We start from the raw sequence: 17,356 nt of genomic DNA, 5'->3' as shown, positions 1-17,356 counted from the left end.
AAATCAAATAATACTTATGAGTACAACTGCCTCAGTTTCTTCATCTGTAATGTGATCTTGATAGTAGCACCTATATCTCTCAGGGTTGTTATAAGAATAAAATGAAATAGTGTGTGTGTGTGTGTGTGTGTGTGTGCTTTAAAAGCTTTAAAGCACTGTATAAATTGAAGATATTGGATCAACAATGAGATAGAGATAGATTACTATCCTTATTGCTAAATCAACAGTCATATAGCTTGATGACTACCATAAATTACCCTGATATAATGGATACATTTTACAATCTTTACCCTAGCATACATCAATAAGGGGAAAATAGAATAAAAATCCATTAAAGAAAAAAAAGAAAGAAATGAGGGAGAAAGTAAGGAGAAAGGGAGAAATTGAGAATGGAATAAGAGGAGGGAAAAGAAAGAGAGAAAAATGAGGGAAAAGAAGAAAGAGAAGAAGAAGAGAAGATGAAGAGAAGAAGAGAGGAGAGAAGGGAGGAAATAGATGATGAGGAACAGGGAAAAGGACAAAAGAGAAAAGGGGAAGAAAGGAAAGAGGAAGGGGAAAAAGAGAGGGGAAGAGACTAGAGGGGAGGAGGGGTTGTAGGAGAAGGGCACAAAAAGGAAGGGAGGGAGAGAAGTAGAAGGGAGGATGGCTGAGGAACTGGATATTTTTTATTCAGGAAAAGTTAGAGGTTACTAAAAGCACAGAGCAGTTTTCAAAACTTAACCTACTTTAGTTCTCCTTTCTCATTCTTCTAGTGGAGGGACACTATCACTTGCTTGTTTTCCAACTTCCTTTTATGTGCCTTCTTCCCCTATTATAATGTATGTAAGCCTGCTGAAGAAATTTTCAATTTTTAGAATATATGGCAAGTGATTTTTTAAAAAAGCAAACCAAACAAAAACAAATACAAAAATAAAAACATTTAAGTATTTACTATGGGAAAGCATTAGAAAAGTATTCTGCAAATCCTTTTGCAGGAATGCATATCCTCATGAGGAAAACCACATTGTAAATAACTTCATATAAACATAATACATATAGATTAGATGAAAGGTAATATAAGAGGGAAGGTCCTAGAATCCACAGATACCAAGAAAGACTTTCTGTAAAAGATGAGACTTGAGCCCATATTACATTAAAGAAGAGTCTTGAATGAAACTACTGCAATATAAGCAAAACACTGTTCATTAATTAAGATAGTCTATTTAGGATGGTGTAAGACTGTTAGTTTATTTAATTCATCTGTGTTTTTTACTTAATGTACTTGCTTTTAATGGTGTCCTACATATAGTATGTAAGTTTTGTTGATTAAATGGATAAAAGGTGGTTAAAGGGTGAGAGAGATCAATTGAATAAAGAACAATAAAAGAGAAATAGCATAGTATTTTATGGTAGAATGATCATACATTAAAAGCTGGAAATGAAGTTAGTGATCATTGAATTGAATCTCCTTATTTATTAGGAAAGGGAAATGAAGATCAGGAAGAGAAAATACTTTACCTGAAGTTACAAAAATAGGAAGTGGCAAAGATAAGCCTCTAAACCAGGTTCTTTGACCCCCAAATCTAAGTTTTTCCACAATTGGGAGATATTTCTAATATCTCCCAACTGATAGAAAAGACATCATGGGATGTGTGTTTGGCAGATGCTAGGAATATAGTTATCACCAAGAAAAAGACATTGTCAATGGGAAATTGCATTATAGAATATTAAATATTAGATTTCTAGCAAGCAGATTGAATTGCATCATATCACAACAGCAAGAAAAGTATCAAATAATGAATAAAAACAAGTGTGGAGGTTGATAGGAGAATTGGGCCTTCCAAAGAATTCCTGAAAAAAAAAATAACTGAACTATTGACAAAAATGCTAAAACACACAATACTGAATACAATGAACATACTGTAGAAAATTTTTAAAAAGTTAACTGAAATTTCTGAAAGAGGAAAATGATTATGCAACAAGTTAGCTACCAGAAGTGAGAATGGAACTACCTGCAATCAACTTCAGATTTTCCTAGAAACTTTATAAAAATAAATAAATAAAATTAAGGAAGAAGATAAAGGATGGAACACTGCATCTCAACTGAAAAAAGATAAACAAAAATATAAATTATGTAGTATGCTTAATGAGAAAACTTAATTATGATGATAGAATAAAAAAGAATCGTAAAAATGCAATTCAAAATACAAAAAAATAAATAATTAATACAGGAGTATAATCAGAAAGTGACAAAATTAGAAGATTTATTCTCTAAAAATCATCACAACTGAACAGGAAGATAGGTGCAGAATTTAAAATAACATATGTGTACTTTATGTGGTGAAATAATTGTGTGAACAAAGTACTATTTAAGAGCTATGATAAACTCTTAGAAGAGGTGTTAGAATACTATTTTTAAGCACTAAGAGCAAGTATTAATTATAAAACTGATCATCCCAAAATTAGAGATGCTAGGTAATAGGAACAACAACATACAAAACTAGATAGCTTTCTCTAATAATTATGACCTCTCCAATGTCTTTAAAAATAAGAATTATACAAAGAGAAAAAAAATTCAGTTGTCCTCATTGCCTAAAACAACATGAACAAGGTAAATGGCTGACAAATTAATATGAGAAACCAATCCCTAGAACTTAACAGACTCAGTAGCCCCTCCTGAATTGACCAATATGATCTGATAGGCCTACCCAGGCTGACCCTTCGTCTTAAAACATATATCAGCTGTCTCTCCCCTATCCAGTCCCTTAAACACTGTCACAGAAGAGACAATGCTATGTTTGCTTTAAATAGGATTATAATGTGTCAGCTAAAAACATTCATATGGACTAGGTACCTGCCCCATGGCACAGCATTCTGAACACAAATTTGTCTGATCAGCCACAGTCAAACACACTGAAACTTGATTCTTACATAATGATGTCATTTTGGTTCTCTTCAAGAATGAAGGACAACAATCAACCAGAGTGTCAGCCATCTGTTTCTGGCTCAGCCAGAGAATATAGGACAAAGAATATTGATGCAATAAATCGTCAAATATGGAGTTGCAATAATCCTAAAGAAAAGGGGACTAGAATCCTGCTAAACTCATTTATGTCCCTCAGAATTCTCATGAGGAAGAAACCAGAACTGATAAGGCACAGAATGTTTTGAGGTTCATAGAAATGCTAACTAAAAGAGAAGGAGTCAAAAAGTGATCAATGGGAGAGCAGAAAGATGGAGAACAAAGACTGGAATTACAAAAGCTCTTAGAAGAACTCTTAACCTTAAACATAAATAGATTCTCCAACAAGGAAGATACAACCAACAGAAAGGAAGATGGCTTCCACACCCTCTAAAAGAGTTAAATTTTATATTATAATAAATGAGTTAATAAATATAATAAATACTACAAGACAATGAAAATTTGAATCATCACCTGATAAGACAAAGGGCTCTATAGATTCTGAAGAGAACATGGAATCACAATCCATTGTTTCTGAATGGTTCAAGAGAGAAATGAGAATGTGAAAATGCTTTTGAGGAAGGAAGAGAGGAGACTTGGAGATGACCCAGAGGAGGTTATGGAAGTGGAAATGAAGTATACACAGATAGCTGTTTTTTCATATACAGTAAATCCTCATTGATGTAAGAAAGAACAGAGTGGGATGAGGAAGAAAGCCAAATTGATTGTGGAATGTATGAAATCATTTTGAAAGAAATGTGCTTTCTAGACTTTTAAATTTAGCCTATGAATTAGGCTAAACAAATGTTGCCATTCAGAATTTAGGGATATATTTTATCTACGAATGGATCACCAAGCATTTATTAAGGGCCTACTCTGTGACTAACATATGCTAGATATGAAGAATACTGACAAAAATTGAAATCATTTCTGCCCTCAAGAATCTTCTACTGTGAGTTTACCACATATTCATAGAAAATGAGATATTTTCATATAAAATAAATGTTAATTAAAGGGGAACGGTTCAGTAGGAAGAGATGCCAGTCTTAAGTTGTTAAATATCCTCAATTTCTTTTATAAGAATTTGTTTTTAAAATAACCTATAATTTCAGTGGAAGCATTATGGCACAATAGAAAAAATAAACTGACTCTTGTCATTACCAGTCCTGAGATCAAAGCCTGTCCCCATCACTTCATCTACAGGAAAGTTACTTAACATATTGGGATCTCGGCTTCGAAAAATCTTCTAAATATGAAGGATAAATGGCATTTTTTAACCTAGTCTGGCAAATAACAGTACAATAAACTAAAATAATTTAACATTAAATGACAAATAAAATAAATTGCATGTGGTGGAAGGGGAATGAAATGTGCTAAGAATATGGAAATATATGGAAATCAGAAAAGACTTCTGTGAAATGAAGTTCTTGAGCTGTTATTGTTGTTGCTGTTGTTTGTCCTTCATTCTTGAAGAGGATCCATGACATTAGTGAACTGATGAATTGACATGCAAATGAATTGTATTTGAGTGAGGGAAGGCTATGCAAAGTCACTACTCTCACTTTCTTTTCCAGAGGCATCAAAATCCAGTGGCATGTTATAGATCAGGATGAGTAAAGGTGGCTTAGGATGTTTTGGGAGACCTTGATCCTTTTAAGCTAAGATTTTAATGGGTCTCAGTCTGACTGAGACAAAGCTGGTTGGTGATTAAGACTATGAATGGAGATAGGGTTTCAAAAGAAAACAAAAGAATATTTCAAGATCTTAGACACAACCCATAAAAAGGCTCAGAATTATAAGATGGAACAACATTAATACTCAGGATATAGTGGATTCTTCTAAGAATTCATGAGAAACTTATTTGCAATAATTTTGATTACAAACTTGAGTTATGTTAGTCATGCATATAGCATCAAATATCTGATATTATATATATATAAGTCCTCATGAATTAATATTCCTATTGATGGGAATTGTGGTCATCTGTTTGGAATGAACTGCTATTAGGTAGAGTGTCTTATTTATCAGACAGTATTCTTTAGCTAAAGTTTGTAATCAAAATTATTAACCTAACTTACCATTAAAGAAAACAATAGGTCTTAAAAACAGGTGAACTGTGTCACTCTTTTTTTTTTTTTAATAGTATCTTATTTTTCCAAATCCACATAAAGATAGTTTTCAACATACATGTTTCTAAAACTTTATGTCCCAGAATTTTCTCCTTCTTTCCATTACCTTCCCCTTCCCCGAGATAGATATGTCTAATATAGGTTAAAAATGTTTCATTTTATAATGTTGTGTAAGAAAAATCATATCAAAGGAAAAAAAATATCACAAGAAAGGGAAAAAAAACAAAAAGAAAAATACTCAGTGCACATTCTGTTTCCATAGTGTTCTCTGTATGTGAGCAATATTTTCCATCCCAAGTCTATTGGAATGGCCTAAAATCTCTTCATTGTTGAAAAGAACCAAGTCCATCACAGTTGATCATCACATAATTTTGTTGAAACTTGGTTGAATATTCTCCTAGTTCTTCTCATTTGACTGAGCATCAGTTCATGTAGATCTTTCCAGACCTTTCTGAAATTAGCCTTCTTGTCATTTTTATAGAACAATAATATTCCATTCCTTTCACATACCATAACTTAGTCAGCCATTCGTCAACTAATGAGCATCTACTAAATTTCCATTTCCTTCTCACTACAAAAAGGGATGCTACAAACATTTTTGCATATATACATCCTCCCACACCCTTTTATTTATTTATTTATTTTTTTGTTCTCTCTTTGAGATTCACACCCAGTAGTGAGACTGCTGGATAAAAGTTTATATACACAGTTTGATAACCCATTTTGCTCTCCAGAATGGTTGGATCATTTCACAACTCCACCAACAGTGTCTTACTGTTCCAGTTTTCTCACATCCCTTCCAACATTTATTATTATTCTTTCTGTCAGTCAATCTGAGAGGTGTGAGGTGGTATGAGTGTCCCTCTTCATTTAGCTAGATATATTTTAATGCGAATATCACTGAATTTTTTTTTCTTCTCTCAAATTCCTCATCTATAAAATACAGATAATAATATATTCACTAATCCTCTCATAGTGATTTTGTGAGGAAAATACTTTTAAAAACCCTCAAAAGTGGTGTATGAATGGGAGCTATTGTTAATTCAGTGGGCAAAAGTAAATTCTTATGACATACTGAAGACTGATACTTTTTTGGGATCTTAAGGATTATGAAGTGTTTTGAATATATTAATTCCCACAGAAACCTTCTGAAGTAAGTACTAAAAGTACCTCCCCTTATTTTAGAGTTGAGGAACAGAAATGTTCCTTGTCTATTTCCTTATATCACTTCAAATATAGAAGGCTAAGGGTTAGTGGAAAATACTACATACACATGTGTGTACACATGTAGATACATACACACATGCATGTATGTATACATGTGTCCATACATATGCAATATATGCATCCATGCACAACATGCTAAAAGTATGAATCTCTCCTAATTAAGTCCAATTCTATGCTCATCATATATTGTTTACTCTAAATTTCTATTGGAATTAGGGTCCTACCATGAATCTTTCAAAGCAGAAACCATTTATTGAGTGCCTACTATGTTGAATCTGCATATTTAATTGAGATTTGATAAATGATTGGTATCCTGTCTAATTCAAAGGAATAATCATGCCCTCTCATCCTTGAACAATCTTTATGAAAGGAAAAATCTAATCATACCTGATGTTTTCAAAAAGAAATCTATATCCCTTGAGAGACAAGAATATAGAGAAGTGAGGAGATACACCCCTCAGTTTTGTCTAATGTCTTATGAGATGAGACAGACAGAACTGGCAGTACAAGGACAGCTCCCAATGGAAGGAAATGAGAGAAGAAATTAAAGGAAAGGTAGTATTACTACTAAGAGAGAATGAGGATTGCCATTTGGCCTTTGTAGGCATTTTGAAACTAAAACTATTGGTTAAAAAAATCTCTTTAAAGAATGAAGGACGTTCCAAAAAATGGTCTAATCTCTAACTTTTCCATGTCAATCTAATAACAGACATTAATATACTTAATTCATTTATTTTGCCTAAATCTTACCTATATCCTGGTATCACCTTAAATATAGAGGAGTAATGATTAGTGGATATACACATACACACACAAATATATATTTCTATATGCATAGATACATACACACATCCATAATATGTACATGCAAGCATAGTATAACACATGTAGACACACATGGATACACATGTGTACACAGACTTATTAATGTAACATTCACATACATATTCATATATGCACATATTTATACTATATGAGTGTATATACAATGTAATACATACCATCATATACCTATACATACACACATGTAAGCATGTGTACACATTCTTAAACATACACATAAACATATGCATTTCAATATACATACTACACATGACCGATCTGAGGAACACAAGACTCATCTTCCTGAATTTAGATCTAATTTCAGACATTTAAAGTGGGAACCTAGAAAAGTTATTTAACTGTTACCTCAGTGTCCTCATTTTCTCAATAGTAAAATCAACTGGAAAAGGAAATAGTAAACCCTGCCAGTATCTTTGCCAAGAAAACCCCAAATAGTGTCACAAAGGAGGAGATAAAATTTAAAAGTACTCAATAGTAGCAGCTAAAGGTAATAGAATATGGGTAATCAAATCTCCAGAGATACTGGATAGGGAGGCAAGGATTATGGTTGAAGATAAGATCACACCCAACTCTATTATCTTCTACCTCCAAGGAGAAAGTAGATAATAACTGGGAAGGATTAATTTTCTCTCTATAGAAAGAAAAGAAGAAAAGAAATCAAGTACCAGATAAAGCACTCCACCTTCCTTTCTGACACCTTATTGTATTATTAGTATATTTTCTGTCCTTAGGGGCCTAAGAAAGGATTGTGTTAAATTCATGAATTTTCTCTTTGGAGATTTTAAAGCTAATTACCAGACAAATAATAGTTGCAATTCTACTTATACATATGATAAATAAACTCAACTATTCAAAGTAATTCAGAATCTATGAGATTTTGAACAGGAATAGCTAACTCTTTCAGTGTTTGAGTGTTTGTTTTCCAAATGAGGAAACAGAAAGATGAAGAGGATTGGCCTAATATTGGAAAATGAATGTGAACCCAGTATCTCCATTTCTAAATTTTGTTTTTTCCTAATGCTGACCTTAAATCTAAATCCACAACTCCTTCCAACCAATACTAAAATTGAACAGATGTGAGCAGGCCATCACTGACACGAGTTATTCATGACCTTTACCATTTAATTTTTTTGGAACACATTTTCAGCAATTCAATATTTAGCTTTTAGGATTGGGGAGTATCAGTACAGGAACTCAAATAAAAATTAAAGTGCACTCTTTAACTACACTTTGCCTTATTTTCCCAATTCTGGGACCTAAAGAGCAAAATGGCTTTAAAAAAGGAAAGACAGGTTGAGAAACAAAACTGTCTACATATATATGATAGGCGATTTACCATCGAGACTAGCTATGACATACAGAAAATAGCAGTAGAGATGCCCAGAAATTCACGGGAGAGAAAAATATAGGAACAAAGCCAAGAAAAAAAGTCATATATCTATACAAAAATGAGTACTGTAGAAAGTGAATTAGAGATTTTATCACATTGTAGCAAATGTGAACTTGTATATATTTTGGAACTTTTGTGAGATAGGTTCATGCCTGAAATATGTCCGGGAAGTGTATAACAAATTCAAAAGCGACTCAGGAGATAAAAATGGGATGGGGAGTAAAACTATATATTAGGAAGAGAGAACCACAATATGTCATTGATGGAAGACTTCAATTATATATATATATATATATATATATATATATATATATATATATATAAACTTTGTATTTATTTCTATTTCTAGCAAAGAAAATAGTACTTTCTAATTTTGTCTTAATGTTAATTGCATTCTTTGAAAATGAGCTAAACTACTATCTTGGACTGGATTCTTACCAGCAAAGAAAAATTATTTGTTGAAGCCAAAATCAAAGATGTCTTGGAGGAAAGCAACCAATCATCTTCTAATTTTTGATGCAAGGGGAAAAAAGCATGCTTTAGTCTAACATGCACTCTAGATGTTTGCAGAACAAATTTTAAAAGTTTTTGGGGAAAAATAGGGATCTTATATTTTAAATTTCCAGAGAAAAAGTCTATTTAGGAAGGAGAAGTCCTCAAAAGAGCCATTTTGAAGACATAAAGAGAAACAATTTCAATGAGAAAGAAAAAGTGGAGTTGTCTGATGAGACTAGAATTCATTAATCAATATGTACAGATAACTATTGTGTAATGTCTGGGCTAGCTCTCTGGAGGGTCTCATGACAGGTCTCGGTCTTTAGGTGGAGAAGTGATGAAGGCAGGAGAGGCACCATGAGGTTGGTCAAAGATGGAGTCCCAAATCTTCTCTGTGTCTGTGTCTGAGACTCTTCTGTGTCTGAGACTCCCAGTTCTCTCAGCCCTTAAATACCTCAATAGAATTAGGTCACTACAGCACACTGAGTATGAGCCAATATTTAGGAGAGCCATTTCATCACCATATCACTCTAAGTAGGTACTTAACTAGGGTGATTACATCATTATATCACACTAATTGAAGTAATGGACAATAGATTGGTTTTGGACTGTCTCTTGGCAGCTGAAGGAGGTATGTGTGTGATTGTTATTTATATACTCTCCTTCTAGAACTTCTAGACATGTATAATTCCTCATATTGATTCATATTGTTTGTTACATCACTATTAGTCTGTGTTATACTATTATATGCTTGTGTAATACCTCCCATGCTGATGGATTTATGTATACCTGTTTCAAATAAGACCCTTCAGCCCAGAGGAAACCTGCTAACAATATATGGTTTGACTCCCCATTTCCCTTTGGTGTTCTTACCTCCTTTCCTAAGAAGTCAGAGAGGGCATGATGACCTCCCTTTGGTGTTTTCACTTCCCTTCCTGAGAAGTCAGGGAGGCTGTGACCACCTGTGTTCTAAAACAAAAGAAAGCAGGAGATGTAGAGGGCCAGATCTCTGAAAAGGTATACTCAAGATACTGACAGCAGGGTGCTTATAGTTAAGCACCTACTCAGTGTGATTGATGATATAATAATTCTCTAGTTAAGCACAGAGTGTGGTGTAATTGAGATTTTGAATTAATGTGACATAAGGATTGTTTTTTGTTTGTTTTTTCTCCTCTCTAAGTCAATAAACAGTTATTTAGCATCTAATATGTAAAACACTCTATTGAGCACCAGGGATATGAGAAAAGATAACTCTCAAGTAACTCACAATCTAATGATTGAAAAAACTGGCCATATATAAATTGTAAAAAAAAAAAAAAAAAAAAAAAAAAAAAAAAAAAAAAAAAAAAAAAAAAAAAAAAAAAATCTAAGGTAGGGGGCATTAATTCAGTTTGAGAATGAAAGACTATCCACAACAACAATAACAAGGGAATAGTCTCTTTCAAATGGATGGCATGTGGAGAGCAGATTGATTTTCTTCTCTTTGGCCTCATAGGGGAAAACTAGTAGCAAATTTAGACATGAGATCAAAAAAATAGAATAAAACAATTATATAACAACTAAAACTATCAAAAACTGTTATGTGTTTCCTCAAATTGTGGTGAGTTCTTTATCAATCAGTGGATATCTTCAAGAAGAAAGCAAATCACCAGCCCCTTGTTTTGTGCATTTCAGTACAGATTATTGGACTGATTATTATACCCAGATTATTCAGGATAAATTACAGAATTATATATACAAATTATAGAATTTAGAACTGAGAACTGAGTGTTCTTCCATTCAAATTCTATGATTGCATAGTGATTAAAAGTCATCAATAGGAACAGCTCTTTCTTTCCACTATAAGAGTGGGATTCCACTCTTATTGGTACCCTTTTCAAGTACTTTCTGACTTAGACTTCCATCAAGTCATGGGGAGAAGGAGAGTTTCCTATTTCCCAATTCTCAATGATTTGTAGCAAAAATACATGACAGCATGTTTCTTTACATGAGGATGAAACTAAACCCTAAATCCCTAGTTGACTTCTTTTCTCCTTTATTTTCTCTTAGGATCACAGGTAAACAGCTAACAATATTGAAAAATGGATGTTTCCAGTCTTTGAAGTTCCCTCATGAGTGAGAGTTTCTCAGTATGAGTCAGGTACTTGCCAAAGAGCAGAAGATATCCTTAACAGGACAATTCTTTGAGGAGAAAAGACCCACTGATAGGAGCATAAGCTGGAGACGAGTTCCATTTTAGGCATAAAATACAGATATCATTAATTTTCCATGATAGTTGTGAGTTTCTCATAATGAGGTGAATATCAAATCTCTTTCTAGCAGCCTGACAAAGAAATTTTGGGGGTACAAAGAGTATAACTGCTTAATTAGTTTCTTTTTAGCTTCAATTGATGTGAACTTTCAAATGCAGAAAGCTTTGGAGATAGAGGAAATAAAATATTTCCTATCTGGAACCCGTATTCTACACTCAATTTTCTTTGTGGAAGGGAACACAATTATTCTGTAGACAAGTATACTCTACATGCATGCATACATGTATGCATACAAACACACAAACATATATATGTTTTGTTTTAAAAATTTCCCTTATGCTTTACTCCAAAACAGAAAAGAGCTCCCAAGACAGAAAACAAAATTCTTTTGGGTCAGAACCTTTAGGAAGATCTTAGTTCTATATGAGCCTATGTCCCTGTTTTGGGTAAAATAAGTACAGGAGTTCTCAAAACAAACACCCAGTAACACCCCAAAATGAAAATAAGCAAATCAAAATCACACACACTACCAAAATGGCTTTATTAAGAAGCCAATTTCTGATGAACCTTATTTTCTTTGTCTAACTCTATTACTACAGAATTACTATTCTGTTGTTAGAATAGGAAAATTTGGTGAATATGGTTTCCCTGTATTTTAATAAAATACTAGATAAAGTTTCACATGATATTATTGTGAAAATGATGAACATGGGTAGGCTAGATGAGAGGTCACCCTTGGACCAAGATCTATGTTGCCAGAAACAGATTAAAAAATAATTGGGAATTATTTAAGAAATTTAATAAATAGAATAAATAACATATAATGTTAAAATTGTGACTTTTAGGCCAATATGTAGCCAGTAAAGATCTGTTTTTTTATTTGAGTTTGACACTTCTTGGCTAGACAACAATACAGTTGTGTGTATTTAGAACTGACCAAATAACCAGATGCAAAGTACATTAATGATCCAACATGCAATTTGGAAAAGGGTTTCTAATGGAGTTCTCTTGGGGTATGTGCTTGGCACTATGCTTATTAGCATTTTAATGAGTGACATAGGTAATGTTATAACTTATCTGATTATAAATTTGCAAATGACAAAAAGCTAGGAAAGATGAATCTAGTATAGTTAAGTCTCTAAATTATCTTGTCAAGCCTAAAAATTGGGCTTAATATAATGACAAAAGTAGGGATTAAAATAAAATGTTACCTTGGGGTTAAAAAAATCAACTTCACAGTTATAAAATGAAGAATGGATTCATGTCTAGATAGTAGTTTCCTGGGAAAAGACCTTTTAGTGCACTGGAAGCTTACTATGAGTTAAAAGTGTGATACCATGAAATGTGGCAATCTTAGAGTTCATTTAGAGAGCGATGATAGAATGGAAAAATAAGAGCCAGAGGTTGACATTATAGTGAGCTATATTTAGCTTTGATATTAGAGAGAGAGAGAAAAAAAATAACTTTCTAACTGAGCAATTCAAAAGATCAAAGACTAGTCACAGAAACTACCTAGGGTTGCATCCTAAATTATGAAATAAGGGAATGAGACTAGATGATCCTTGTTGTCCAGATTTTTGGTAAAATAAAAAAAATCTATGGGACATAGAAGATGGAGAGCTAGACCTAGAATCAGGAATATTTGAATTCAAATCCAGCCTCTGGCATTTATTAGCTGTATGAACCTTGGTCACATGACATCAGTTTTCTCATCTATAAAATAAAGATAATAACAACCTCCTTACAAAGTTGTGGTAAGAATAAAATATTGTAATATTTATAAAGTATTTTGCAAAATTTAAAGCATCATATAAATAATAACTATTTTTCAGCTCATGTTCAAGAAGAAAAGACAAAATCATTTGTCATAAAAGATGATGTAAATCAGAGTAATGATTCCCATTCTCTCAGGAGGAATAAGCAAGGAATTTTCGTGCATAATAGATTCTATGGGACTCTTTTGTATTTGTTTCACTAGTTACCATGGCCAAAACATTCCATCAACTGATATCTATCCTTCTAAAAATGAAATTTTACAAATTTGATTGGTTAGTATGATGAAGAACACTAATAGTATTATATATTAATAGTGGTACCATGATTAAGAGGTGAAAAAAACTTCTGACAGCATCTGATTGAAGCTCTCATTTTATAAAGATGGAACCTGATTTCTAGACTTGAGAAGGAACTTTTCTAAGAAAAAAAAACAAAATGAGAAGGATAGGAATTGAAACTTAAGTTTTGTAACTCCTACTGCTTGTCTACACCACTATTCAGAATACTTTGGGGACCGTATTTTAAAATATTTAGTCAAATACAGAAAGAAAGAAGGAAAGAAAGAAAGAAGGAAGGAAGGAAGGAAGGAAGGAAGGAAAGAAAGAAAGAAAGAAAGAAAGAAAGAAAGAAAGAAGGAAGGAAAAAGAAAAGAAAAAGAAAGAGAGAAAAAAGGAAAAGAGAAAGAAGAAAGAGAAAAAAAGGAAGAGAGAAAGAAAGAGAGAAAAGAGAAAAAAGGAAGAAAGAAAGAAAGGAGAAAAAGGAAGAGAGAAAAAAGAAACAAAGAAAGAGAAAGAGAGGGAGGGAGGGAGAGAAGAAAAGAAGGAAGGAAGGAAGGAAGGAATCAAGGAAGGAAGGAAGGAAGGAAGGGTAAGAAGAGAAAAGGAAAGAAAAGGAGGAAAGAAAGAAAACAGAAAAGAGAGGAAGAAAGGATATTTATTAGACATTTACTATTTACTAAGAATTGTGAAAAATATAAATATATATCCATTTGTAAATGTTTGTATGTATATGTGCATATACATATATACATACATACATACACACAGAGAGACATATATAAGAGCTCCCTGAGAGTAGGGACTGTTTTTTTTTTTTCCCACAGCACTTAGTAAATAAAATTTATGCACATATATATATATATATATATATATATATATACAAACATTTGCCTTTTCATCAAGTATATGTGCATTATTCTGTTGCCAATTCTCCAGATTCCACTTTTCTTTGACTCTGAATGTTTCCCAAATATTGTAATTCTTCTGGATTTGATAGAATGAAAGAGAATGATAGAGAAGAAATCTGACCAGCACAGCAGACAACATTCTTGAGGCAGTGAGAACAAATACTTAGTTGGATGGAGATGGGATACTCTTCTAGAAGATAACAAGTTAAGTTTCCAAGGTAACTACTATATTACAGTAGATACAGTAGGCTTCCTACTGTGGGATGATTAAAAGATGTCAAAGATATTGGAGTAGTAAGGAGAGCAACTGTCTGAATTTGCAAAACTCACTAGTGAATTCCAATTTTCACCAATGACAGTAGAAGCTAATGCCATTTGCCACAATTGTGAACTTTCATTTTCAGTTTTTAGATATTGGGGAAGGAAAAAAGATCAGCCCTGCATCATTTCTTTCAATCAATTAATCAACCAATCCTCAAACATTTATTAAGTGCCTTCTATGAACCAGGAACTGTACTTAGTTTTAGGAATACAAAGACAATAAAGAAACAATCTCTTGATCTCAATGGGATTACATTGCCTACAAAGAGACAACTTGTATACATTAAAACTATATGCATAATATATATATTGTTTTTAACTTATACTTCAACATATTCAACATGTATTTGTCAACCTGCCATCTGAGGGAAGGGATGGGGTAAAGGAGGGGAAAAGTTGGAACAAAAGGTCTTGCAATTATCAATGCTAAGAAAATTAACCATGCATATATCTTGTCAATAAAAAGTTATAATAAAAAATTTAAAAACTATATACATAATAAATATATATGTCATATATATATATATTTATAATATATATAATATTATTAAAATATAATTTATAATAAATAAACTTTATACTTAATAAATAAAATATAATTTTTAGAGGGTGAAGCAATAACTGGGAGGGAAGATGCTACTTGTACTAAACATTTAGCACTTTACAAGAAGCTTTTCCCAGATTCCATTAATGTTATCATCTCTCTCTATCCAATCTATATCTTGTTTGTACATAATAGTTTGTATTTTGTCTCTTCCATTAAACCTTAAACTTCTTGAGACCACAGAATGTCTTGCTTTTCTTTGTATCCTCAGAACTCAGCACGATGCCTGCTAGTTGATTTTATTTGACTTGAAGGAAATTAGGGATTCTAAAGAGTACAGTAGAGAGTTTAAGGAGAGAAATGAATTCTAAATATAAGAAGCAGCCTATGCAAAAATAATGGAGGTTGACGGTGGAGTATTATATACATAGATCAGCAAGAAGTCAGAGCTTCACCTAAGCTAGTCTACATGGATCCCATTACATCTAGAAATGGAAGGCACATCTATAGTTTTATAACTAATCTATTCAATGTTTTTTTTTTTCATACAAGATCTCAATCAGGTGCCTATTCAGTCTTTGCTTGAATGCCTCCAGTCCTACCTTCAGTGTCAGTACACTCTTCCTTAGGAAAGTAATAATTTTAAGAAGCTCTTCGTTACAACAGACCTGGATTTACCTCTTTGAACGTTCCACCTGTTTATTGTTTTTACTCTGGAATGAACTAAGAAAAAGGAATTTACCTCTTCTTTCAGGTAACAGCCGTTTGAAAATATAAGCCATCCTTCATGACTCCCCTAACCACAGCAATTCAGTCTCCAGGTTAAATATCCTTAGTTCCTTCAATTCATCTAAAGTGAGATACTAATCCTGACCATCAGAACTCTCTTGATATAATGTAGATATAGCTTTCCAAAGTAAAGATCTCAGGCTATTATGAGGTAGTGATTTAGTCAATCATTATTTGAACATCTCAGAAAGCATACATTTAGTGAAAGAGTCAGCTCCTGGGAAAGAGCCAGAATGTTATATGCTGTGATAAATTTATGTTTTAATACACTGGCTATCCTCCCTCATTCCTGAAGTGCTCTCTCTCTCTCTCTCTCTCTCTCTCTCTCTCTCTCTCTCTCTCTCAGATATAGATATAGATAGATATATCTATAAATAGATAGATACAGATATAGATATAGATAGATAGATAGATGTAATGGGCTGAGGCTTGAGTTCATGCATTGAGGTCCCAAGCATGTGAGGATAAATAGTAATTGGACTATACTCTATTAATATATATGCTTGGAGAAAGAATGGCCCCCACCCACTCTTTGTGCAAGTCCTGATGTGTTGTATAGGAAATGATGATTTTGGTGGGTGGAGGCAGAGGGGCAAGAAGAGAGGCAGAGAGAGATTGCTGACTGGGTTCTACTCAGGTGGCTTCTGATCTCGTGGCTAATTTCCTTGAAGACACATTTATGGGGGCATTACCCACAAAAAAAGGCTGTGTCTAATTATTAGTATTCACATCCTACGCACTTTTTGTCTCTACTTTATATGTAATTTTTACTCTTCCAGCATATAAGTTTCTTGAGAACATTATTGTCTAGCAAAGGTTATCTTTAGCACTTAGAATAGTGCCTGCAATAGAAATAACCCTTAATATATCAAAATTGAATTAAAGAAGGTTCAGTTAGTTCAGTGTTTGTTAAATGTTAGCATCCTCTGCCATCTGAAATGGATCTAGGTTTTAGCAGTATTCTTCTATAAAATTTAAGCCAAAATTCAGACTCATAAAAACTCATGTACAGTTCACACTTTGCTATTGTGATCAATATGTACAATTATGAGAAATCAAGAAATACTGACTCAATTATTCCAATTATCAAAAAGCTAACATTCATCTGAGAAAATACTTGATCATCCCTCTTGAGACTGATATTTGAATAAGCAAGACTGGAATATCATAAAAACTAAAGTAAAAATTCTTGTCTATATTTGATTCTCTTTCTCTTCCTTTCCTTGTCTTTCTTTGCCTATTTATAAGTAGACACATCAGAAAAAATCTGAAATCTTTCTCTTCGTGTCTCTTTATCCTAACTCTGACTCTATCTCTGGATCAATACAAATATTAATATGTTTATATATATACATATATGTGTGTGTATGAATCTGTATGTGTATGTGTATACACACACCCCTATACATATACAAAGTTACAACAACTTTTAGCAGGTACATCATTGTGAACTGTAATAATCC

The sequence above is a fragment of the Sarcophilus harrisii genome, chromosome 3, assembly GCF_902635505.1.
Source record: "Sarcophilus harrisii chromosome 3, mSarHar1.11, whole genome shotgun sequence".
NCBI lineage: Eukaryota > Metazoa > Chordata > Mammalia > Dasyuromorphia > Dasyuridae > Sarcophilus > Sarcophilus harrisii.
The sequence above is the reverse complement of the archived record's forward strand: the minus strand, read 5'-3'. Positions refer to the sequence as shown.